General features: G+C 44.1%; 1 long non-coding RNA gene across 1 annotated transcript in view; it reads right to left on the minus strand.

Moving 5' to 3' along the window:
* The window catches only part of LOC148108806 (uncharacterized), a 170,146-nt gene that overhangs the window by 96,497 nt on the left and 47,013 nt on the right, over window positions 1–26,636 (minus strand). Inside the window, exon 3 of the long non-coding RNA XR_015726995.1 lies at window positions 17,760–17,823. This is a non-coding gene — a long non-coding RNA (uncharacterized LOC148108806). The remainder of the gene's footprint in view (window positions 1–17,759; window positions 17,824–26,636) is intronic.

The raw sequence follows: 26,636 nt of genomic DNA on the forward strand, positions 1-26,636 counted from the left end.
AAAGTTTTTAATTTTGATGAAGTCCATTTTTTTTTCTTTGATGGATCATACTTTTGGTGTCGTATCTAAGAAATATTTGCATAACCACAAGGACAAAAAAAATGTTCTTAGTTTTCTTCTTCAAGTTTTACAGATTGAGGCTTTACATTTATGCCTCTGATAAATTTTTTTAATATATTTTTATTGTGGTAAAAATACATATAACATAAAATTTGCCATTTTAACCATTTTAAGTGTATAATTCAGGGGCATTAATTACAGTCCCAAAGTTATACATCCATCACCACTATTTCCAAAACTTTTTCATGACCCCAAACAGAAGCTCTGAACCCATTAAGTAATAACTCCTCATTTCCCCCTCCTCTGGGCTCTGGTAATCTAATTTCTTTCTCTAAGAATTTGCCTCTTCTTGATAGATAGATATTATATATTTTATATTTTTTTTCATATAATATATTTATATATTATATGTTATATATTGTATACTTATATATTATATAATATAAATATATTTATGATAGAAGTATCAAATATATAATATATATAATGTGTGTATATTTTTAGATATATTTAAATAATATATATAATTAGATATATATTATATATATTATTTGGATATATAAATGTATATTATAAATATATTTATAATATATATAATATACATTTTTTTTAGAGAGAGAGAGTATGCAGAAAGAGAGCGTGCATAAGTGGGGGGTTGAGGGGGGCAGAGGGAGAGGGAAAGAGAATCTCAAGCAGGCTCCACACTCAGCACGGAGCCCAACGCGGGGCTAGATCTCCTGACCCTGAGACCATGACCTGAGCCAAAACCAAGAGTCGGACACTTAACCTACTGAGCCACCCAGTCATCCCTAGATATTTCATACTAAATGGAATCATACAATATTTTTCCTTTTGTGTCTTGTTTCCTTCACTTAGCATAATGTTTTCAAGATTTATCCATACTGCGACATGTATCAAAGCTCCTTTTGTAGCGGAATAATATCCCATTGCATGTATATACTACATTTCATTTATTCATTCATCTGTTGTTGGACCCTTGAGCTGTGTGTACCTTTGGTTACTGGCAGTGCTGCAATGAGCACTGGTGTACAAGTATCTGAGTCCCTGTTAGCAATTCTTCCTGAACTGTGGGAGCCTGGTCCGCGCCTGTTTCCTCTAAAATAAAGTGGGTATAACCTTACCTGACTGACTGCTCCCAGGGTTGTTGTAGAATTAAATGAACAGACAGGTGGGAAAAGCTTTCAAAGCTGAAATGAACTCAACGCATTTACGGCTTGTTAGTACTGCTGATACCATTATTACTGTAAAGTTCGCTGTGATAACCAGCAGCAAGATTTCGTGCACCAGTTGCATACGCAGGGAAGATGGAAAATCAAGCCCTCCACAGTGCTCTCGGGTTTCCTGCTTTCGCAGGCGTGCGGAGACACAATGATGGTCAGTTGGTCAAGTCCAAGTACTCTGTTTTACTTCACCCCCATTGGACATTCACTACCGCAAAACAATGCCACTCAGTTAAGGCTCTTGAGCCATAAGCCCCAAGGAGCTGACAAACAAGCTATTCATTTTGAGCCCAAACTGCCCTCCTCTTTCCTCATCCCTCGATTAAATATACCCCAATATTTGAATTTACTTCCTTGCGGGAAAAGAGGGGGAAGTTGCAATTCAGTTTTGCTAAATGGAGGAAGTCAACTTTTTTGGAAATTTTTTACTGTAATTCATAGTAAAATATACTATTTACCTAACAAACCAGTACGAATACCCACACACACATACACACAGACACCAATTTTCATAACGCAACCCCTACCTTATTACCTATAACGTGCTTTCATATTTTCAATGCCATTCTATCCTGTACTGTTATAGTCTATTTTATTTTTTAAATTATGCTCACAATCTATTAAATTGGTTTGCACCTTGGAAGACATGGGGAAGTAACAAAGGAAAAGGGTGTGTTCCATCTCCCTCACGATCCCGAAGAAAGACATGAGCTTCTCCCAGACATCACTACATGGATTAGATATGGTGCAGGTTAACCAAGAGGCAAGGGTGAGGTGTGCTGATTCCACTCCTTGTCTGAGGCAATGCCTGCCTTTCTTCCTCTCTTCTATCCTTCAAAAAATATGTATTGAGTGCCTACCATTTTCCAGGCATGGTGCTAAGTGCTGGGAACACAAAGCTGAGTGAGACTGTGAAACAACTCTCCAGAGGGGACAAACACACCCCCTCTTGGCTTATCAAAGGGTTAATGGTTAAGCCCAAAGTGTCAATAAAAGAAACCCAAGGAATGTGAGGCCTCTTCCCCATCCCGATGCTCCTTCCTTGTGAAAGGGGTCCCACACCACCACCCTCCGGGCCCCCTTCCTCCCTCTCACACCCTCGACCCCAAGAGAGATGGACGAACGTGTCTGACTGGTGATTTCAGAAGGCAAACCTGGCATGTGTGACCCTGACGTTTCCTCTTCCCTTTCTCCTCAAATCAAACTGCCTTCACAGGGGCATTTCTCACTCCATCCTCTGTGCTGGAAGTTTTACAAAGAACCTGCCCAGCACTGCCTGGGACTGGGTGCAGAAATGGACAGGTCTTCCGCTGTAGTTCAGTATTATGAAGCCCACACAGGAAGTCACAATCTCTGGGACGCCTGGGTGGCTCAGTCAGTTAAGCGTCCGACTCTTGGTTTTGGCTCAGGTCATGATCTTATGGGTCATGATCTCATGGGTTGTGAGAACGAGCCCCACCTTGGGCTCTGCACTCAGCGGGGAGTCTGCTTGAAGATTCTCCCGCTCTGCCCCTCCCCCACTTGGGTGCATGCACATGTTCTCTCTCTAAAATAAATAAATCTTAAAAAAAACAGTCACAATCTCCAACAACAGCCCCTTCATACTGTGAAAGTTCATCTCCATCTGCCTGACACCCTGTCTTCACTTTTGCTGTTCCAGGATTTAGGCAAGGGAGAGGGGTACTATTCAGAAGGCCTCCTTGCACACCCTAACATCCTCCAGGAGTGAATCCCAGCCCTTTCCAACGCACATCGCCATCCTGTCTTCTCTGTCTCTTTCTTCCTCCTCTCTCCCCCTCTCAGCAGTGTTTTGCTTCACAAGCCCAACCACAGGAGCCAAGGTGGCAGAGGCAGCCATCACCAATGGACGGCAGACCGGGGAGGGGCTCCTCCAAAAAAGACACAAGTATCTGTAGTGAGCAGAGGAGGAGAGGCATTGATGCTCACATCCAGAGAGCAAATTCCAGTCCCCATCACATTCTGAAATGCCAGATGCAATCATGGGACCTCTGCTTAGAGCCTTCCCGGTGCTTCCTAACCAAACCTCTTCCCTCGACTAAGATAGTTAGTCCTCTCTTCTCCTCCTCCAAGGCAATCCTAAGTGTCCCCTCTCTGTCATACTGTCTTTGACTCCCCTGGGCAGAGGGAAATATGCTCTAGAAGCATATTTAAATTGTTTCCCCTCATGATGGTTGTAATCGAGTCATGGCTTTGATCTTTGAAATTCAACAAAATTGGCTGACATCCCATTCCCACCTCCACCCCAGGCTCTCTGGAATTCTACAGGGGATGCGCAGTCGTGGTTTCTCTGGCCACCTTCACTTCAGTCCCGCTTCACCTGATGTGTTCAACAAATAGGGGCAACTGTCCTTCCCGCCCTGCACAAAAATGACCCAGATGTGATTCTCTCATTCCCACACACAGGCCCTTATACAGTTAGTAGATTTGACTAAAGGTATGTAGGAGTTACGTTATAGAACGTAAGATAGATTTAAAATTAAATATTGGACATCCTGTTCTAAGAATTCTATCAATTCACTTTCCACCTTCCCACCTATTACTTGGCTCTCTCTTTTGTCCTCCGTGATGCCCAGTGCAGGTTGTAACTCTAATAATATCCACCTCATTGCCATTGTATATTGTCATGCTGTGTCATAATTGCTTATTTTTAAAGACTGTTCTCTAGAGATGGTGAGCATTTGGGAGCAACTTGAGGGTGGGCTCTGCACATGTCTTACTATTCTTCATGTGGTGGGTAATTTTTGACATTAATTTTTTAGATCATCCTTGCCATTTTCCCTTTCCCTTTCCTCTATTCTAGTAGATTGACAATTCCTATTCTTCCTTGCTTCTGGGAGGGCGGAGACTGCTGGCCGTCCCCCAGTAGTCAGTATCCTCTTATTCCTGTAGTATCTGAACCTTCAAGGTTTAGCTGTGCACACAGACATCCAGAGCAAAGACATTTGCCAACCTCCCTTGTGATTACATGTGGCCACGGGACCAAATTCAGTGCATGAACGTGTGAGCAGAAGTGATGTCTCCGGGCACGTGGGTGGCTCATCCAGTTAAGTGTCTGTCTTTGGCTCAGGTCATGATCCCAGGGTCCTGGGATCGAGCCCCACATCTGGCTCCCAGCTCAGCAGGGAGCCTGCTTCTCCCTCTCCCCTCCACTCATGTGCGCACGTGCTCTCTCTCTCAAATAAATAAAATCTTAAAAAAAAAAAAAATCAGGTGTACTTTAAAAAAAAAAGTGATGTCTCCACCTTCCGGTTCTTGACCTTAAAAGGAAGGGGACACTCCTCTCCCCTCCCCTTTTTCCCTTCCTGCTGGCCAGATGTGGACCTAGGGACATAATGGGGAGCTCTCTGGGATCATGAAGATAAGAACAACATCCCAAGGGGTGAGAGAGCAGAAAGTCAGAAGTGCGAATCCCCAGCCCCATGTCAGCTACGAAGCCCATGTTCAAACTGCTGCAGGACATAAAAATTAACTTCCAACTTGTTTAAACCATTGTATTTTGGGTTCCTTTGTTAAAGCGACCAAACACATATCCTAACTGTGTTAGTTCGCTAGGGGCTGCCATTACAAAATGTTACCGAGTGGCTTAAAGAACAAAAACTTACTTTCTCACAGTTTTGTTTTGTTTTTTTTAAAGTAGGCTCCATGCCCAGGGTGGAGCCCAACGCAGGGCCTGAACTCCTGACCTTGAGATCAACACCTGAGCTAAGATCAAGAGACGGAGGCTTAACTGACTGAGCCGCCAGGCGCCCCTATTTTCTCACAGTTCTGCCGGCTGGAAGTCCAAGATCAAACATCAGCAAGCCTGGTTTCTTCAAAGGGCGCTCTCCTTGCCTTGGAGACAGTGATATTCTTTTGGTGTTTCCACATGGTCTTCTGTTTGTGCACGTGTAGGTCCAAGTCTCTTCTTGTGAGCACACCAGTCATACTGGATTCGGACCCACCCTGAAGACTTCATTTTAACTTAATTACCTCTTTAAAGCCATTCTGATATACTAAAGGTTCAGACTCCCACAGACGAATTTTGAGGGGACACAATCCAGCCCATCATACTAATACATTTTTCTTCCTGCCTTCTCTTCCCCCTGAGTGAATACGCTAGGTGTCCGTGAGGGAGAGGAGAAATGCTTGGAAGCACAGAGAGAGAGTCTTCTGAACTAAAAAGAGGTTCCCCTGAGCTAGAGAGGGGAGGAGGGGAGGAAGGGGAAGAGCCGCATCCTGCTGCTCCCCAGTAGCTCCCAGCAGATGACCAGGCATGGGATTCCTGGACACTGGGCCTGAGTCCCAGGGACCCAGCAGAGCAGGCCTGAGAGAGCCTCAGCGGCACGGAGAGCAGACTGACAGTTGCCAACAGGCACGGCCATGGCTCCACATGTGACCTGGGCCTTGGCATTACCTTGGCTCGGGAGGCTCCAAGAGACAAAGGTACACTTCCCACCAACCCAGCAGAATAGGGGCCAGGAGTCTAAGTTGTCTTAGAAAAAATAAATACATCATTTCTTGCATATCTGAGCTAATTAACTAAAATCAGTGCATCTGGGTGCCTGAGTGGCTCAGTCATTTAAGCATCTGCCATGACCTCAGGGTCCTGGGATCGAGCCCCGCATCAGGCTCCCTGCTCATCGGGGAGTCTGCTTCTCCCTCTGCCTCTGCCCCTCCTCTCTCTCTCTCTCTCTCTCTCTCTCATAAATAAATAAAATCTTTAAAAAGAAAAAATCAGGGATGCCTGGGTGGCACAGCGGTTAAGCGTCTGCCTTCGGCTCAGGGCGTGATCCCGACGTTATGGGATCGAGCCCCACATCAGGCTCTTCTGCTATGGGCCTGCTTCTTCCTCTCCCACTCCCCCTGCTTGTATTCCCTCTCTCGCTGGCTGTCTCTCTCTCTGTCAAATGAATAAATAAATAAAATCTTAAAAAAAAAAAATCAGCACATCTGCATCCCCTGGCTCCTAGCAGAATATCTGACACAGAAGAGCATGCTTGAAAGATCAGAGGAGGAAAGGAAAATGGGAAGGAAAGAAGATACACAGGGAAAAGCCCGGACCAGCACCTCCTCCCATCGCTAGCTTCTCCATCTTCCCAACGTCATGTGCTGCTTCCCTCTTCTGCGCTCCATCTGGCATTCATCTTATCACACATCCTCTGCTTTCCTTTGTGTGGCTGTGCTCTGGCCTTCAAATACCCACAGAGGATGACCAGCTGGAGGTGAAGAAACACTTCTTTTCACACACACCCCCATCCTGCACCCCACCACACCCCAGGCAGGGACTCAACCGGTGGGGATTTTTAAGTGAGTGGAATGGGGATTTGGTCAAGTCGCTCAGAGTGGAGGCAGGTGGAGTCACTTGGGGAAAGCCTCCTGCAGAAGAGAAGCTGGGCTGGCTCCAGGGGGAGGAGGAACGTGTGGCTGGGAGCAGTGCAGGCAGGAGGGCTGGCCTCGCCCCCAGCCCTCCCGAGAGCAGGCTCCCAGCTCACAGTGCCGTCCTCTTCCTGATCATGATTTATTCAACTACAGCTGTGGCTGAAAATAGCTTAGGCAGGTGGCTTATTCTCAGAGAACACAGCGTGTGGGCGGCCCTGGAGTGTAGCCTCAACATATTAACCCAGGCTCCCCTGGATGCTTTCACTCAGGTGGGCAGATGAGACCTTAGCCCATTTCACAGAGGATGATATGAGGCCAGAGGGATGACAGACCTTGCCCAGAGTTACACAGGACCAAGAGTTGCTGGAGGAGACAGGGGAAAAGGGGCTTCCCTAGAGGAAAGAAAGCATTTGTCTTTGGGTCTGAGAGGGACATATGAGCTGCAGTGGCCTAAGCTCCCCACCACCACCACCCCTTGACCTGGCTTCCCGAGGGCATGCCAAGTGCTGGGAAAAGAGGTCCGGCCCAGCTGGAAGGAAGCAGCTGGATGGAACAGAAGAAAGTCATGCAGGAACCAAACCTCTGTTCCCTCATCGCCTCTGGCATGGTCCTGAGCCAGGAAGCAAACCTAGACCAGCTGGGCCTCCAGGTCTCCATCTCTTAAATCAGGGCCACAACTCAGCTGTGTGTCTCCTTCTCACTGCAAAGTCACATGGCAGAAGGGCAGAGAGGAAGCAAGTTCTCCTATCTCTTCACAGAAGGGCACTGAAAAGAGAGGGCTCCCCCCTTATGACGTAACCACCTCCTAACACCGTCACAACTGGAGATTAAGTTTCTGAGGACACAAATATTCAGCGTGTAGCCCTCTACCCCTGACCCCACAAATGCATGTCCTTTTCACAAACAAAATGCATTCATTTCCTCCCAGCAACCCCCAAACTCATTCATTCCAGCGCCAGCTCTTTGGAGGAGTCCACTGTCTCATCTGTCACCTCGGTCAGATGTGGGTGAGACTGGCGGTAAGCTCCCTCCCGAGGCGGACCGCTCTCCAGCGGTGATCCTGTGAACCCAGGCAAGCGATGAGCTTCCCAAAGACAGTGGTGGGGCGGCACGGGACAGACACTCCCTTTCCAAAAGGGAGGAGCAGGCAAGAAGGAAAGGGTGGCAGGTCTCAAGCAAGTCCAAAACCCACAGGACAAACTCCATGAGATCTTAAGGCTGGAAAGCAATCCTCTTTGGCTAGATGCTCTGCCTTCCAGGGCCACGGCAGGGGAGGGAGAGGGTGTCACCCCCACAGTTTGGTGAGGTGCCACCTATCCCGAGGCCCCCTGCCAACTGGGGATCACACCCCCAGAGCTCTGCCAGAGGGCTCTCAGCCCTGTAGAAAGCTAGGCAGTGGCCCTGACGACTCTGAAGTCGCCTTCAGGATTCTTCTTCCCCGCTGACAGTGTTTCTGCTGGTATAATCTCATCTCCGTTCCTGTTTGCTGTTGAGGTGGCTAATTAAATGCCTGCTTCACAATCACACTACTCTCCTTATCAACGGGTCAGTCTGCCACAGCCTTAGTGCTCTCTTCCGAACAAACTTTTTCTTTTTTCACAGTACAGACAGAATCTTTCAAATCCTTGCTTTGGTTCCTTTTTGCTTAGCAATTTCAGACTCATCTTCAATTCATGTCTCTCTTCTTGCACTTTACTAGAAGCAGTCGGGAGGAACCAAGCAACTCCTTTGTTAAGAAATCTCCTCAAACATCCAATTTCATTGCAATTTCATTGCACCCAAGTCCTACATTCTAGAAAACACTAGAACACAAATACAAGTCAGCTAAGTTCTCTGCCAGTTTATAACGAGAATGGCCTTTTCCCCATTGTCACATAACACGTCCCTCATTCCCAACTGAGGCCTCATCAGAATGGCCTTTACCATTCATATTTCTACCAACAATCTGTGCTTGATCGTTTGTGTATTCTCTAAAAAGATGGACATTTTCCGGGTACCGGGTGGCTCAGTCAGGTAACTGTCTGACTCTTGATTTTGGCTCAGGTCATTACCTTAGGATCCTGGGATCGAGCCCCGTGTCAGGCTCCTCACTCAGTGCAGAGTCTGCTTAAGAGCCTCTCCCTCCTCCCCACCCTCTCCCTCTTCCCCTCCCCCCACTCACTCACTCTCTCTCTCCCTCTCTCAAATAAATCTTTTTTTTTAAGATTTTATTTATTTATTTGAGAGAGAGAGAGAGAGCGAGCACAAGCAGGGGGGAGGAGCAGAGGGAGAGGGAGAAGCAATTCCCTACTGAGCAGGAAACCTGATACGGGGCTCGATCTCAGGACCCCCAGACCGTGACCTGAGCCAAGGGCACATACATGCTTAAACCGACTGAGCCACCCAGGCACCCCTCAAATAAATACATAAATCTTAAAAAAAAAAAAAAAAGACGGATATTTTCTCTTGGCGCTCTCCTCTTTTCTTCCAGAGCTCTCTCCAGAACCTCTCCTTAGAGCCCCGTGGCAACAATACGGGCCTCATCGAGCATATGCACTTCAAAACCCTTCCAGCTGCAAAGCCACTTGCACATTTTCAGATCTGTTATAATGGCACCCACTTGTGGGAGGGCCATCTGCTTTCCTGAGCTCACCAACAAAAGCTAATCTCTTCCAGAAACAACAGCACAGACGCACCTAGAAATCTTGTTTAACCAGCTACTGGAGCATCCCGGGGCCCAGTGAAATTGCCACATGAAATTAACCATCACATACTCCCTGCCATGTTGATCCTTTAAATAAAAGAACAGTCTGGTTAGAAAAAAAGAAGCATAAATCATAGATCAGTGACTACACTAGACTTCTAATGGCATTGCATCTGCCACACACATTGTTCTAGAAGTGCAGTGGTGAAGTGCTGGGGGTGACAGTTCTGCCTGGAACTGAATGCACGGAGGAAGGCTCACCGTGGGCAAGACATTTGAGCTGAGCCCAAGGACTTGTAGGCAGAGACGGAGGAGAAGGACAAGCCCTGTACGAGAGGGAGTGATGAAGGCACCAAGCAAGGAAGAGGGCGGCCAGCAAGAGAAGCCATGTGGCGGGAACACAGCCTACCCTGCTGAAAGCAGGGAGTGGGCTGGGAGAGGAGGCCAGAAAGGTGCACAAGCCTAACTGTGGAGGGCCCAGCAGGTGAAGGAATTTGGATTTTTACGCAGAAGTCTAGGGGATTCCCAACATTTTTTTAACGTAAGAATCCTTTTTTTTTTTTAATAGACTTCATTCTTTAGAGCAGTTTTGGGTTGGAGCAAAGTTGAGAAGACAGAGATTTCCATATACCCCCTGCCCACATCTACACACTCACGGCCTCCCTCATTATCAACATCTCTCACCAGAGTAGCACATTCGTTACAATGGATAAACCCACGTTGGCACATCATAAGCACCTAAAGTCTATAGCTTACGTTAGGTTTTACTCCTGTGTACACTCTATGGGTTTTGACGGATGTACAATGACATGTACCCACCACTATAGTATCAAATAATAGTTTCACTGCCCTAAAATCCTATTCATCAGCCCATGGAAACGGCCAATCTTTTTACTGTCTCCATAGTTTTGCCTTTTCAGGAATGTCACAGAGTTGGGATTATACACTACGTTGCCTTTTTAGATTGGCTTCTTTCACTTAGTAATATTCATATAACGTTCCTCCATGTCTTTTCTTGGCTTGATTATCAATTCTTTTAATCACTGAGTAATATTCCATTGTCCTCTTTTTTTTTTTAAAGATTTTATTTATTTATTTGACAGAGAGAGACACAGCGAGAGAGGAAACACAAGCAGGGGGAGTGGGAGAGGAAGAAGCGGGCTCCCAGCAGGGGAGCCTGATGTGGGGCTCGATCCCAGGACTCCGGGACCACGCCCTGAGCCGAAGGCAGATGCTTAACGACTGAGCCACCCAGGCGCCCCTCCACTGTCCTCTTTTAATGTCAAAATATTCTGAAGATCCCACTGACATAAAAATTACATCTTTAGAATCCACAGGTACAAAAACTATGATGAATCCAACAAGGCTTTGTTTGCAACATTAGCTACATTGGCCTCAAATAAATTATTCACATCTCATATCTTTCATGCTAAATAAAGATCAAAATGACAATATTTAGGGAGTGTTGCATGGACGCACAGATCCCAGGGGGTGGTGGCATAAAGTTGGGGATGCTGTAGGCATTGGGTAGCTATCTAAGGATCTTTGGTATGGCACAGGACTAGTGAGATTTGCATTTTCACAAGATCATTCTATCTAGTTGCCTTGTAGGATGGACTCCAGGACTCTCCTCCTGAGACAAGTCTCCAAACAAGACTGTGGCTACATATGGCAGGCACAGTTGCACCAAGTTCACAGAGAATCCATTAAAAATTCTCACCCATGCATTCAACCAAAAATGTTACTTCGGTTATGCTTCCAAACAAAAACTTGCTTTAGAAAGCAACACCGAAAAGTCTAATATTCAAATTTGATTTCAGGATCAAAGAGCTAGACACCTACTTCAGAGAAGACCAGATTCTGCAGAGGAATCAGAAACAAGCCGAGGCCATGACAAGATCATCCTGAGGAGAAGATTCAAGGTAGAGGAGCAAGCTGGTGTCATACCAGCTACACCTTCTCTCAACTCCCAATGACATACCCTCATCCAGTCATTTAAGAACAACCCTTAACTCTAGGATTCATTTCAGAGGATGACTTGCTCAAGAAATTGGGGTTCCAGAACAGAGAGTCCAAATTTGGTTTCAAAACTGAAGATCTACTTACCCTGTCCAGATTAAAAAAAACAAAAACAAAAAACCTGATGAGGCCTTAGAACAAAGATAAGACCAGGAACATGATCTCTGAGATGAGAGGGTTCAAGGCACAGAAGCTATACAACCTTACCAATGGCCATCTGATTTCTCTGGAGCCAGAAGTAGAAGGCAAGTTCAGTGTATCTGATATTGTCACTCTGGGCCCCACTCTCTCTCTCTTCTTGGGTCTTCACCCTTCCCCTAGACTACAAGCTGAACCTTCTGGAGACCGTAGGCAGGACTCTGGGGGCCACAGACATGTAGAACCACCGCACGAGGCACCTCACGGCACTATCGACCTAGCCTGACTCTTGAGCTGGGCATAGTTCAAGGGCAATGCAAACAAAATTCATACACACCATTTTCCGATCATCATGGTAATCACTGATCAGGCAAAAATCATAGGTGAATGTTAAAACCTTTAACATCCTTTAACATGTTTGATGAGTAAAAAGATATACATTGCCCCAAAGAATCTCCCCAAAGATGACGTATTAACTGCAAAAACATCCTTATAATTCTGCAATAGAGAAACCTGGCAGGCTCCACCTTAACCAAGTGATCAAAAATTATTTCACCAGCAATAGTGCAAACTGACATGATCTGCTTCCTGATGTGATAGGCTGAGCTTGGCACCGCATCACTTCTTTGGTATTACTGCCCAAAGTGCATTCGCTGCTCTAATTATGAGGAAGCACCAGAAAAATGGAGTTAAGAGTCTACAAAGTAACAGCCCTGGACTCTTTCAAAAATAAATTGAATAATGATAATGCGGGTGGAGGGGCACCTGGGTGGCTCAGTCGTTAAGCATCTGCCTTCGGCTCAGGGCATGATCCCGGTGTTATGGGATCAAGCCCCACATCAGGCTCCTCCTCTGGGAGCCTGCTTCTTCCTCTCCCACTCCCCCTGCTTGTGTTCCCTCTCTCGCTGGCTGTCTCTCTCTCTCTCTATCAAATAAATAAATAAAATCTTTAAAAAAAATGATAATGCGGGTGGAGAGAAGATAAGCCAAGGAAAGAACTAGAAAGTTCAGTCTAACAAAGTGTTATCTTCTGTACGTAGTGTGTGCTATCTTCTCTGTGGAGGGGTGGGGGAAGGTATATAACCCGAGACCTCTTTATGCCTAAAATAAGTGCTCAGTAGACTGGTAACGCTGGGCGTCTGTCTCTGGGGAAGGGAGGCAGAGAACTGGACTGGGAGACAGCCAGGCTTTTCACTTTAATCTTGTACATCCTATTTGAATGCTTTAAGTCATTTCAATGTGTTATTTATTCAAAGGGTTTTTTTTTTAAGATTTCATTTATTTATTTGAGAGAGACCACAAGCAGAGTGGGGAGAGGCAGAGGGAGAGGCAGACTCCCCACTGAGCAGGGAGCCCCATGTGGGTCTCCATCCCAGGACCCCGAGATCATGACCTGAGCCAAAGCAGACCCTTAACCAAGCACCCTGAGCCAGCCAGTACCCCCAAAGTGTTTTTAACTCAACCTAAAAAGGTAGCTTTCAAACATCATATTAAGTAGAAAAAAACAAACATATTATGAGTACATGTTATATGATTCCATTTACATAAATTGTAAAACTAGTCAAAATGAATAAAAGGAGGGCTAAGAGACTCACATTTCCTGATTTCAACACTTACACAAAGCAACAGTAAAAATACAGTGGGGTGTTGGCATAAAGACAGACATACAGGCCTATGGAATAAAACTGAGAGTCCAGAAATAAACCCATACATCTGTGGCCAATTAATTTTCAACAGGGGTGCCAAGACTAGTCAATTGGGGGAAATTATTCTCTTCAACATATGGTCTGGGGCAACTAGATAACCACATGCAAAAGAACAAGGTTTGATCCCTATACCATACCATACACAAAAATTAATTCAAAATGGATCAACCTAAATATAACCTAACTATAAAACTTTTACAAGATACCATACGGTTAAATCTTCATGAACCCTGGATTTGGCAATGGATTCTTAGATACAATACCAAAAGTATACATAACCAAAGAAAAGTTAGGTAAATTGGAATTCATCAAAATTAAAAACCTTCATGCATTAAATGATATCTTCCAAAAAGTGAAAAGGTAACCTATAGAATGGTAGAAAGTACTTGCAAACCATACATCTTTAAAAGGTCTAACACCCAGAACAAATAAAGAACTCAATAGACAACAAGACAAATAACCCTAAGCAATGGACTTGAATAGACATTTCTTCAAAGAAGATCTACAAATGACCAATAAGCATATAAAAAGATGCTCAACCTAACTAGTCCTTAGGGAAATGCAAATCAAAAGCACAATGAGCCCCACATCGGGCTCCTCCACTGGGAGCCTGCTTCTTCCTCTCCCACTCCCCCTGCTTGTGTTCCCTCTCTCGCTGACTGTCTCTGTCACATAAATAAATAAAATCTTTAAAAAAAAAAAAAAAGCACAATGAGATACCACTTCACACCCTTAGGACGGCCATAATTAAAAAAAAAAAAACAAAAACAGAAAGTAAGTGTTAGCTAGGACATGGAGAAACTGGAAACTTTGTACGTTCCAGGTGGGAATGGAAAGTGGTGCAGCCTCTGTGGAAAACAGTTTGCAGTTCTCCAAAAAGTTAAACACAAAGCTATCATATGATCCAGCAATTCTACCCCTAGGAATAAACCCAAAAGAGCTGAGAATAGGTATTCAGGCAAATACTTCTACGGGAATGCTCAGAGCAGCGCGAGTCACAAAAATCGAAAGGTAGAAACAACTCAGATGCCTATCAACAGATGACTGGACAAGCAAAATGTGTATCCCTACAACGGAGCGTTCTTCACCTATAACAAGGACTAAAGGACCAGCACCTGCTACCACATGGGTAAGCCCTGACCACATTGCGCTTAACTGAAAGAAGCCAGACACCGAAGGTCACATGCGGCCATATGATTCCATTTCTTTCCAGTGTCCTGAATAGGTAAATCCCGAGACAGAGTAAATTGGTGTTAGCCACAGGCTGTGGGTAGGGAGAACAGGAAATGACTGTTTAATGGATACACTTCCCCTTTGGGGAGATGAAAATGTTCTAGAACTTAAGAGAGGTGGTCATTCACACAGCACTGTAAGCGTATAAAATGCCACTGAATTGAACACTTGAAAATGGTTGATTTAATGTTGTGTGAATTTCAACTCAATTTTAAAAAAAGAAAGAAAATGAAGAAGAAGATGTCAGGCTAGGGGTTAGCCTCACCTTGAGGTGGGGGTGGTGCCTGGAAGGAGCACAAGGGCAGCTTTGGGGGGTTGGGGGGGGCTGGGTTCTGGTTGCGCTTGTGTGTGAACTTGTGAAAATCCAGCCACCTATATCCTGATGACGTGTGCTGTGACCTCCGTGCATTTTATAAAAGTAACAGGAAGCTTTGTTTTGTACTCTTCAAAAAGGGAAATTCTTGCCACATTTAAGATGGTGACAGCAACTTCTGTTTGGTGACAGGGCCAAGGTGAGGTTGAGGCAAGTAAGGTGAATCGTGCAAATGCAGGGTCAGATCCTGCCTTTGTTTCAAAGACTGATATTTTGTTCATCGTGGCATTTTTTGCATTTGTTTTGTTTTTTTTAATACTGCCATTAAAATGATATTTATCTTGGCTACTGAGTTTTTTGCCATCCTCTTAAATGCTGCACTCCTCATAAGTGCCTCACTCACCTCACCTTGGTCCACCCAGCCCTAAGCCCAGCCCTGCATTTCAGCCCCGCACCATCCATCATCGGTGAAGCAAGGGACCGCAGACTGAATCACAAGGGCGACCTGCCATCCTCGGCCTCTCACTGGCTCCAACCCAGAACGCTCAGACACACAAATACGCGGGGCGCTCCCTTTGAGAGTAAGGGGCTTCCTGAGGTGCCTGTCTCAGCCTCAGGTGGCACAGACAAGACCCCCGCCCTTCTCCCTGACACTCCACCAGCCTCCCGACCCCTGGGCTTCGGGGACCCTGAGAGGGTGCATTACTTAGCAGGCGGAGACCCATGGCCCCACAGTGTCTGCTAAGAAGGTGGATACTAGGTGGCAGCCAGAGTCTATCATGGGGAAATCTCAGGAGCACCCTAGTAACTGAGCATGCCTCATCCCCATAATCCTTAGCCACTTCTGCTTCTGGAAGCGTTGCTTTGTCCTTTGCTTTCTGAGTGGGCAAAGGTAAGCGCAGGTGTCTTGAACGCGCATTTCGGGAGATAAGACAGAGGACCTGGCATTACTTTTCCAGTACTCTTTCTTTCTCTTGTACTCCCAGGGATTCACTTATGAAATTAGACCCTCCTCCCATCATGAAGAAAAATGTTAAGACTACGTCACTTTCCCTTGGATGTGGAAGGAGCTTTTTAAATAAATAGATATTTATGAAGCAGTATATTTTTTCAAATGCAGCCAAGTAGAGATTTCGCCAAAGAATGTGGTAGTTTTTAACATTTAATAACTTAGTGTATCCTATAGTTAGTAAAGGTACACTGTACAAAAAGAAAACGAAGTTTTAAAAACCATATTATAACAGAAAACCTATAAATTTGGTATCTACATCTATATGAACATATGTGTGGCACATATACTGTATCTTAAAATAGGACCAAATTCTGGAACAACACAGTCCAACAGAAATTTCTGCAATGATGGAAATGTTTTATATTATCACCATCCAACATGGTAGCCATGAGCCACAACTGGCTATCGAGAACTTGAAATACAGCTAGCTTGAGTGAGGAACTGAATTTCTAATTCTATTTAATTTTAATTAGTTTAAATTTAAATGTATTTAAATAACCACCTGCTATTGTACTGTATTAAACAGCACAAAACTATATAGCATTTTGAAAACATTGGATTCACTCGACATTGATTGGCAAGGTCTTTCCAACCCAATAAATGCGCTTCTCAAACACTAGTACCTATGTGCGTGATAACACAAAGAGGTCACAAAGCATAACGTAAAACTAGACTCCAATAACAGTAGCACCAAAAATACAGAATAAATTTTAAAGACCATATATGACCCAAATTAAAAAACCGAGAATATCGGGCGCCTGGGTGGCACAGCGGTTAGGCAGCTGCCTTCGGCTCAGGGCGTGATCCCAGCGTTATGGGATCGAGCCCCACATCAGGCTCCTCCACTGTGAGCCTGCTTCTTCCTCTCCCACTCCCCCTGCTTGTGTTCCCTCTCTCGCTGGCTGTCTCTATCTCTGTCGAATAAATAAATAAAATCTTTAAAAAAAAAAAAAAACGAGAATATCTCACTAAGGTATTTTCCAAAAAGAAGAAGATTAGAAACAGTGGCCTAAAGCATTGAAACCCAGGAAGCCAGAAGAAGAAAATTAAAGAAAAAGGACTAATAATTCGGAAACTGACCAGAGATCATTTGGGTGGCGCATGAGGCTAGCTCTCCTTTAAAGAGAAGAGTCAGGCTGGGGCGCCTGGGTGGCACAGCAGTTAAGCATCTGCCTTCGGCTCAGGGCGTGATCCCGGCATTATGGGATCGAGCCCCACATCAGGCTCCTCCGCTATGAGCCTGCTTCTTCCTCTCCCACTCCCCCTGCTTATGTTCCCTCTCTTGCTGGCTGTCTCTATCTCTGTCGGATAAATAAAAATAAAATCTTAAAAAAAAAAAAAAAAAAGAGAAGAGTCAGGGAGACATTTCCCACCACTATCTACAACTGAAAGTGAATGAAGCATGTGAAGATAGGGTTCATCAGTTGCTGACATTTGAGGCCAAAGAATTCTTTGCTGGGGGAGGCTCCGGTACATTGTAGGACGTTTAGCAGCATCCCAGCCTCTTTCCCACTGGACGCCAGCAGCCCCTCCCCCTGTCCCAACTGCGACAACCAAAAGCATCTCCAGATGTGGCCAAATGTCCCTGGGAAGAGAGGAGGTGAGAGGAAGGAGAGAGAATAACCCCAGGAGAGAACCACTTGTCTGGACAAAGTAAATTCAAGGGCCCTGAGGTGGGACAAGGCAGAAATATCCCAGAACCAAAAGAAAGACTGTTGAGTATGATGCTGGTGAGAAAGAGGACACTAGGTAAGGCAGAGACATGTAGGGCCTCCACGCAATCCCTTAAAGGAATCTGGGTTTTATTCTAAGAGAAAGGAGAAAACATGGAGCCGTTGACGGGTTTTAAAGAGGTGCAGGACATGACTTGCTCCATGTTTAAAAAGAGCATGGATATGGAGAATGTTCTGCAAGGGACACAAGGGGGATCATTTCATAGAAAGAACAGTATTGAACAACAAGCTCAACCTCTTACCAGTTGATGAGCTTCTCTGTGCCTCTGTTTCCTCATGTATAAAATGGAGAGAACAGTACATACCCTGTCAGAAACACAAGAAATAACAAGAGTTGGTGAGGATGTGAAGAAAAAGGAAACCTTGTGCACTGTTGGTGCGAATGCAAATTGGTACAGCCACTATGGAAAAGAGTATGGAGGGTCCTCAAAAAATTAAAAATAGGGGCGCCTGGGTGGCTCAGTCATTAAGCATCTGCCTTCGGCCCAGGATGTGATCCCGCCATTCTGGGATCGAGCCCTGCATCAGGTTCCCCCCTGCTTGTGTTCCCTCTCTTGCTGGCTATCTCTCTCTCTGTCAAATAAATAAATAAAATATTTTTTAAAAATTAAAAATAGAGGGGCACCTGGTGGCTCAGACAGTTATGCATCTGCCTTCGGCTCAGGTCATGATCCCGGAGTCCCAGGATCAAGCCCCACATCAGGCTCCTTGCTCAGCGGGCAGTCTGCTTCTCCCTCTCCCCTTCACCTTGCTCTGTCTTTCTCTCTTGCTCTCACTCTCTCTAACTAAATAAAATCTTTTTTAAAAAATTAAAAATAAAACTACCCTATTACCCACTAATTCCACTACTGGATATTTACCCAAAGAAAAGGAAAACACTGATTCAAAAAGATATCTGCATTCCTGTGTTTACTGCAGCATTATTTACAATACTCAAGATATGGAAGCAGCCCAAGTATCCGTCCATAGATAAATGGATAAAGAAGAGGTGGTATATATACAGAATAGAATATTACTGAGCCATAAGAAAGAATGAAATCTTGCCATTTGCAACAACATGGATGGAGCTAGAGGGTATAATGTTGAACAATACAAGTTAGAGAAAGGCCGATACCATATGATTTCCAAATGTGAAATTTAAGAAACAAAACAAGCAAACAAACAAAGGAAAAGAGACACAACTGAAAGACTCTTTTTTTTTTTTTTTTAAGATTTTATTTATTTAACAGAGAGACACAGCCAGTGAGAGAGGGAACACAAGCAGGGGGAGTGGGAGAGGAGGAAGCAGGCTCCCAGCGGAGAAGCCTGATGCGGGGCTCTATCCCAGAATGCCGGGATCACGCCCTGAGCCGAAGGCAGACGCATAATGACTGCGCCACCCAGGCGCCCCACAACTGAAAGACTCTTATATACAGAGAACAAACTGGTGGTCGCCAGAGGGGAGGTGGGTGGGGGATGGGTGAAACAGATAAAGGGGATTAAGAGCATACTTCTCTTTTTTTTTTTTTTTAAAGATTTTATTTATTTATTTGACAGAGAGAGACAGCCAGCGAGAGAGGGAACACAGCAGGGGGAGTGGGAGAGGAAGAAGCAGGCTCATAGCGGAGGAGCCCGATGTGGGACTCGATCCCGGTACGCCGGGATCACGCCCTGAGCCAAAGGCAGACGCTTTAACGACTGCGCTACCCAGGCGCCCCAAGAGCACACTTCTCTTGATGAGCACTAAGAAACATACAGAATTGTTGAATCATTCCATTGCACACCTAAAATTAATTTAACACTAAAAGTTAATTATATTGGAATGAAATAAGTAAGTAAATAAATACTTTTTTTGAAAGCAAGTAAAGTAGTAGTAGCAGTAGTAGTAGCAGTAGTAGTAGTAGTAGCAGTAGTAGTAGCAGTAGTAGTAGCAGTAGCAGTAGTAGCAGCAGTAGTAGTAGTAGTAGCAGTAGTAGCAGTAGCAGTAGTAGTAGTAGCAGTAGCAGTAGTAGTAGTAGCAGTAGCAGTAGTAGTAGTATACACACCCTGAGGGTGATTTTGAGTATTAAAAGGAACCAGGGTTTATTACACACTTAGAATGGTGCCTGGCACATAGCAAGTGCTTTATAAGCCATTTACTCTTATTATGACTGCATTTATCTGGATGAAAGGTGATGTAAGCTTTGAGTGATGGCAGTGAATATTATTTCTGTGGAAGGACTGCAGCTAAAGAGTGCTGTGGAGTTAAAAGGCTTACTGAAGATGCAAAAGCTTGGAGAGACGTGGGCAAAGAAGAGTGCTATGGGAGGTAGATGGGCCAGGTGAGTGCGCAGGGAGGGAAATGAAGTAATCGTGGATGACTTCAAGGTTTCAGGCTTAGGCAGTTGTGTAGATGGGGGTCCCCTTTATGCAATGGACAAAACAAGACAAATGCATTTGAGACAGTCAGATGGACATATTAGTTAATCAAGGGGCGCCTGGGTGGCACGGTCAGTTAAGCATCTGACTCTTGGTTTCAGCTCAAGTCATGATCTTAGGGTCATGAGATGGAGCCCCGTGTCAGGCTCCATGCTCAGCACAGACTCTGCTTGGGCTTCTCTCTCCCTCTCCCTCTTCCCCTTCCCCCTCCCCCTCTCTAAAATAAATAAATCTTTAAAAAAATAATAGTTGATCAATGGATCAGAGCTCAGAGAAGAGTCTGAACTGATGATATAAGCCTGTACATCATTTGCAAAGAGAGAAAACACTGAATAATTTAATTTGAATTAAACATTTAATAATAATATTTAGACTATTACTTATAATAGTACAGTATGTAAATCACCTAAACAGCCACCAATAGGGGCCCAGTTAAATATACTGTAATATGATCATAAATGGAATATCATAGGACTCATAAAAAAAATAAGTCAACTTTATATATCCCGATACAGAATGATCCACAAGAGACATTGTTCAGTAGAAAAAAAATGTAAGGCGGGCACCTGGGTGACTCAGTCGGGTAAGTGTCTGCCTTTATTTAGCTCAGGTCATGATCCCAGGATCTTGGGATGGAGCCCCACACCAGGCTCCCTGCTCAGCAAGGAGTCTGGTTCTGCCTCTGCTTTTTCCCCCAGCTCATGCTCTCCCTCTTTCTCTCTCCCCCCCATAATTTATTGAAATAAATAAATAATATTTATTTTTAATAAATTTAATAAATAAAATTTATAAATAAAATCTTTTTTTAAAATGTAAGGCACACAACAAAACGTATCTGTGTGCCTTCCATACCTCCCCACCAATAACAGATGTGCTAATATCATTATATTCCTGGGTATTTCTAGAAGGATACACAATTGCTAACAACTGTAGCTGAGGCTAGAGGACACAAGTTAGTGAAGATTTAGTTTTTACTCCATGTTGTTTAGTATCATTGTATTCAAAAACACATGCATGTGTTACAAAATGTTTAAAGTCTACACATTAAAAAGAAAAAAACACAGTTTGGGGAAAAAATTGTTCTGGTAGCAGGGGTGCCTGGGTGGCTCAGTTGGTTTTAAGTGTCTGCCTTCGGCTCAGGGCCTGATCCCAGGGTCCTGGGATCGAGCCCCACATCAGGCTCCTCTACTGGGAGCCTGCTTCTTCTTCTCGTACTCCCCCTGCTTGTGTTCCCTCTCTCGCTGGCTGTCTTTCTCTCTGTCAAATAAATAAATAAATAAAACTTAAAAAAAAAAAATAAGTGTCTGCCTTCGGCTCGGGTCATAATCTCGGGGTCCTGAGATCAAGCCCCGCTTTGGGTTCCTTGCTCAGCAGGAAGCCTACTTCTCCCTCTACCTCTGCCTGCAGCTCCCCCTGCTTGTGCTCGCTCTATCATGTGAATAAATAAAATCTTTTTTTTTAATTGCTCTGGTAGCAATGGGGAGTAAGAGACTGGAGGCAGGGGACCAGCTAGCAGGCTACTGCAATAGTCCAAGCAAGAGAAGATGAGTATTAGGGCTAATGCTGTGTTGGTCAGGATGTAGAGGAAGAGCTGGCTCCCAGGAGCACTTTGCAGGTAGAACTCAAGTTTGGATGAGTGACCGGATGTAGGTGAAAGCAGGAAAGGATGATGCCCAGGGTCTGGGCTGAGAAAGATTTCGTGCTTGGAGTCACCCCCACTCCCAGGTCCACCCATTCCTCCAATAGCTCCTGGAAGGCTGAATGGATGAGGTCTGCCTGATTCCCACCCAGAGAAGCTGAAATACGTGCTTTCCTACATACTGCACTTTGAGAAAAAAAAAAAAATACCATCGACATTCTCTTCCTTTCCTTCCCGCCAGTGAGCAGCAGAAATGCCTCCAACATAAAGAAAATGTTTCAGATTTTTTTTTCCTTTTCCCCGTCTAAGTGTTGAATTTCTCTTCATTTCGGAGTAGCCTGACCCAGAGTAGCTACAGGATGCAGCATTTACACGCAGCTCTACTGGCTGAAGCCAGCTGGCAAGGAGTGTTGGGTAATTGTCAGCCTCTTCAGATGGAGTTCGGGATATTAGGAGCCTGTAAACCAGGAGACAGCAGCTTGCTTACAAAGCAGCTTTGCCCAAGAAGATGGGTCCTGACTTTGGAAAGTTGAGATAGAGGTGGCCTCAGACAGCTGTGGGATCTCTGCCTCCCCCTTTCTTTTTCCAAAAGCCAATAAATACTAAAAAAAAAAAAAACTGCTAACTCTGCTCACATTCCACAAGGATGAGTCTTGTTTATCCCTAGGCACAGATGTACCTGCCAAAAAACTGCTAATTCGTTTTCCCTCTCGTGGAGAGACTGAGTCAGGACTCAGGGGGGCTATTCTCTCAGGCAGCCCTTTCTGGCCCTCCCTTGACTTCATGCAGACTGAGAAGAACTGAACTTAGCCAAGACAAAACTTGAGCCCAAAAGCCCGAGCAGCCCCACAGCCCATGCTCTCAAGTGTCTCCGCCAGCGGCCGCTGCACAGGAGGCAGGCGTGAGCAAGGTCTTACCAGCAGGCAGGTCCTGGCCTCCAGGGGAGACTCTAGCCCTCTTCTTTAGAAACTAGCAATCCACCTCTCCACCTCCAGCCAGCCTTGAGAGAAGAGGGAGCCACCAGCAGTTACACAGCTCTCACTTACAAGGTTCCTCTGCTTTACATCTTCAACCTCTTCCCACTTACTCCCAGCCCATAACTGTATTAATCAGGCCTTTTATATTCTGTATTCTGATGCTTCCACATCTGGGGTGACTCCCTACCCCACCGTTAACTGATTCCTAGAGATTAATACACCATTCACCTACAAGTACAGCTTTCAACTGCAAACCAACCAATCTAATTTAATCCATCTAATTTATCAATCCAATTCAGCTAACCAATCTGATTTGACGGTGCCCATATCCTCAACCATCTCTTGTGTCAGGCTCTCACACTCTGGGCCACTCTCCACCCGCCCTAATCATCGCAAGGCCAGGTACCAGCCAGTTAGAGTCACCCCTGTGCCTCCAGAACCCACTGAAATTATTCAAAGCAGCCAATCCTAAACGTGCTTATCTTGTCTCACCCAGTCTTTCCCACAGAAATTCCCTCTCCCTCCCCTGCCTCCTGACCAAGTCCAGTGCTTCCAGTGAAGCCCCCTATGGACCGTGTGTCCCTCTTCTTAGGATCTGTGAATATAACAAACTACCTTTTTAATGGCAGTCATCTCCTGATCTGTTGGCCTTGCCATACCTAAATAATAACAAAACCTATATTTTTAAACAATGACCTCAGACTTCAGCTCTAACCTGCTTCTGGAATTATCCTCACTGGGTGACCTCCTTGTTGATAATTCTAAGGGATACAATTTAGTCTTTTACTTGACATCCTGAGCCCTCCCTCACTGAAACGTACCCATTTCCATGGTATACCCCTCTCCTGGCTCTCCTAGCTTTTTGGTACTCCTTCTCACACTCCTTTGCCACTTTCTATTCCTTAAATATCAGTGTCCCTTCAGATCCTGTCTTAGGTTCTGTTTTCTTTTAGGCCTACAATGCTCCCTGGGCGGTCATTATCGACTATTTGCCAACACCTGCCAGATATCTACCCACCACTCAGACCTCGCTCCTCAGCCCCCAACCTGGACCTCTCTACAAGTATGTCCCACAGGTACCTCAAGCTCAACATGGCCAGCACTAAATTCATGATCTTTTGCCCCAAAGCTGCCTTGTCTCTTCTCATCCTTCAGAGAAGCTACACCAGAAACCTGGGAGTTCCTGCAATCCTCACCAAACACATCCAGGAAGTGCCTATGTATTATGAATTCTCCAACATGGAGAGCGAGCAACCGACCTTCTATGCTCCCAGCTGCTCTACACCCATTCCTGTGCACCCTTGCAATCCCACACTGTTGCCGTGGTCTCCACTCATCTCTCCAAAATGCAAGTCTCATCACACTTCTCCTCTGCTTTACAGCCTTCCATGGTTCCCCACTGCTTACTGGATAAAATCTTTGGCCTTATAAATCCAGTCTCTTGTGATCTGGCTCCTTCTCCCTCCCCAACCATATCGTAGATACTACCCCTCCTCCCACTCCAAGCTTGAGCCACATAGAACTTCAAAATATGCAGTTCCCCAGAAACACTTCCCTCCTTCATGCCTTTGCTTCTGAGACTCCCTCTACTGAGAGTGCCTTTCTTCTTCTTTCCAGAAAAACAACCACTGCTTTCTCCCAAACTCTCCTTGGGATTCCCTCTTTTTTTGCCTCATAGGCAGCATCTACAATATTTGATCGCTCTAATTTATTTTTATGTTCATTCAAAAATATTTACTGAATAATTAAAATGTCAAAAATTAAAGATAAAGAATCTTTTTTTAAGATTGTATTTAATTTGACAGAGAGAGACACAGCAAGAGAGGGAACACAAGCAAGGGGAGCAGCAGGCCCGATGCGGGGCTCAATCCCAGGACCCTGGGATCATGACCTGAGCCAAAGGCAGATGCTTAATGACCGAGCCACCCAGGAGCCCCAAAGATAAAGAATCTTAAAAGCGGCAAGAGAAAAGCAACTAGTTTCTACAAAAGAAACCCCATAAAGTTTTTGGCTGGCTTTTCAGCAGAAACTTTGCAGGCCAGAAGAGAGCGGCAAGATATATTCAAAGAGATGGAAGGAGAAAAACCTACAACCAATATTCTACCTGGCAAGGTTATCATTCAGAATTGAAAGAGACAGAGTTTCCCAGATTAAAAAAAAAAAAAAAAAAAAAAAAACTTAAAAAGTTCATTCCACTAAGCCACCCTTAAAGAAATGTTAAATGGACTTCCTTAAGGAGAAAATGAAAGTCATAACTAAAAGAAAAAAAAATTATGAAAAGAAAAAAATTCACTGACAAAAGCAAGCATATAGAAAAGGTAAGTAGATCAATCACCTATAAAGCTAGTACAGAGATTAAAAGACAAAAGTAGTAAAACCAATTATATCTACAATAATTAGTTAAAGGAGGGGCGCCTGGGTGGCACAGCGGTTAAGCGTCTGCCTTCGGCTCAGGGCGTGATCCCAGCATTCTGGGATCGAGCCCCACATCAGGCTCCTCCGCTATGAGCCTGCTTCTTCCTCTCCCACTCCCCCTGCTTGTGTTCCCTCTCTCGCTGGCTGTCTCTATCTGTGTTAAATAAATAAATAAAAATCTTTTTTAAAAAAATAATTAGTTAAAGGATACACAAAATAAAAAGATGTAAAATATGATGTCATAGACATTGATACACAGTAAAAAATGTAGTGAAAGTGTCTGAACTTAAGTGACTATCAACTTAAAATAGACTGCTATACACATAGCATATTACATATGAAGTTCATGGTAATCACAAACCAAAAACCTATAATAGATACACAAAAAATAAAGAGAAAGAAATCCAAGCATAACACTGAAGAAATTCATCAAATCAGAAGGGAAGAGAGCAAGAGAGGGAAGACATACAGAGAACTACAAAAACAACCAGAAAACAATTAACAAAATGGCAATCAGTATATACCTATCAGTAATTACTTTAAATATAAATGGGCTAGATGTTCCCATCAAAAGACCTAGGGTAATTGAATGGATAAAAAAAACAAGACTAATCTATATGCTGCCTACGAGAGACTCACTTCAGACCTAAAGACACATGCAGATTGAAAGTGAAGGGATGAGAAAAAGACATTCCATGCAAATGAAAATGAAAAAAAAAAAAAAAAAAGCTGGGGTGACAATACTTGTATTAGACAAAATAGACCTTAAAACGAAAACTGTAACAAAAGACAAAGAAAGGCATGACATTTGATAAGCAGGCCAATCCAACAAGAAGATATAACAATTGTAAATATTTATGCACCCAACAGGGGAGCAACCGAATATACAAAAGCAAATATTAACAGACATAAAAGGAGAAGTTGACAATAATACATTAATAGTAGGAGACTTTAACACCCCACTTATATCACTGGATAGATCATCCAGACAGAAATCAATAAGGAAACAGTGACTTTGAATGACACGTTAAACCAGATGGACTTCACAAGATAAATACAGAAATATATACAGAACATTCCAACTAAAAAGAGCAGAATACACATTCCATTCAAGAGCACAGGGGACATCTTCCAGGATAGACTACATGGTAGGCCACAAAACAAGCATCAGTAAATTTAAGAATAAAATCATATCAAGCATCTTTTGCAACCACAATAGTATGAACGTAGAAGTCAGTTAGAAGAAAAAAAATGCTAAAAACACAAACATGTGGAGGCTAAACACCATGCTACTAAACAACAAATGAGTCAATGAAGAAATCAAAAAGGAAGTCAAAAAATACCTGGAGACAAATGAAAACGGAAACACAATAGTTCAAAATCTTTGGGACAGACCAAAAGCAGTTCTAAGAGGGAAGTATACAGTGATACAAGCCTACCTCAAGAAATAAGAAAAACCTCAAATAAATAATCTAAACTTATACCAAAAAGAACTAGAAAAGGAACAACAAATAAAGTTCAAGGATAGTAGAAGGAAGGAAATAATAAAGATCAGAGTGTAAATAAATGAAATACAGACCCAAAAAATCAGTGAACCGAAGAGCTGGTTTTTTGAAAAGGTAAACAACACTGATTAACCTTGAACCCAAACCATCAAAAAAGAGAGAACTCAAATAAATAAAATCAGAAAT

This window comes from Ursus americanus, chromosome 16, assembly GCF_024610735.1.
Source record: "Ursus americanus isolate L20-20 chromosome 16, mUrsAme1.1.p, whole genome shotgun sequence".
Taxonomy (NCBI): domain Eukaryota; kingdom Metazoa; phylum Chordata; class Mammalia; order Carnivora; family Ursidae; genus Ursus; species Ursus americanus.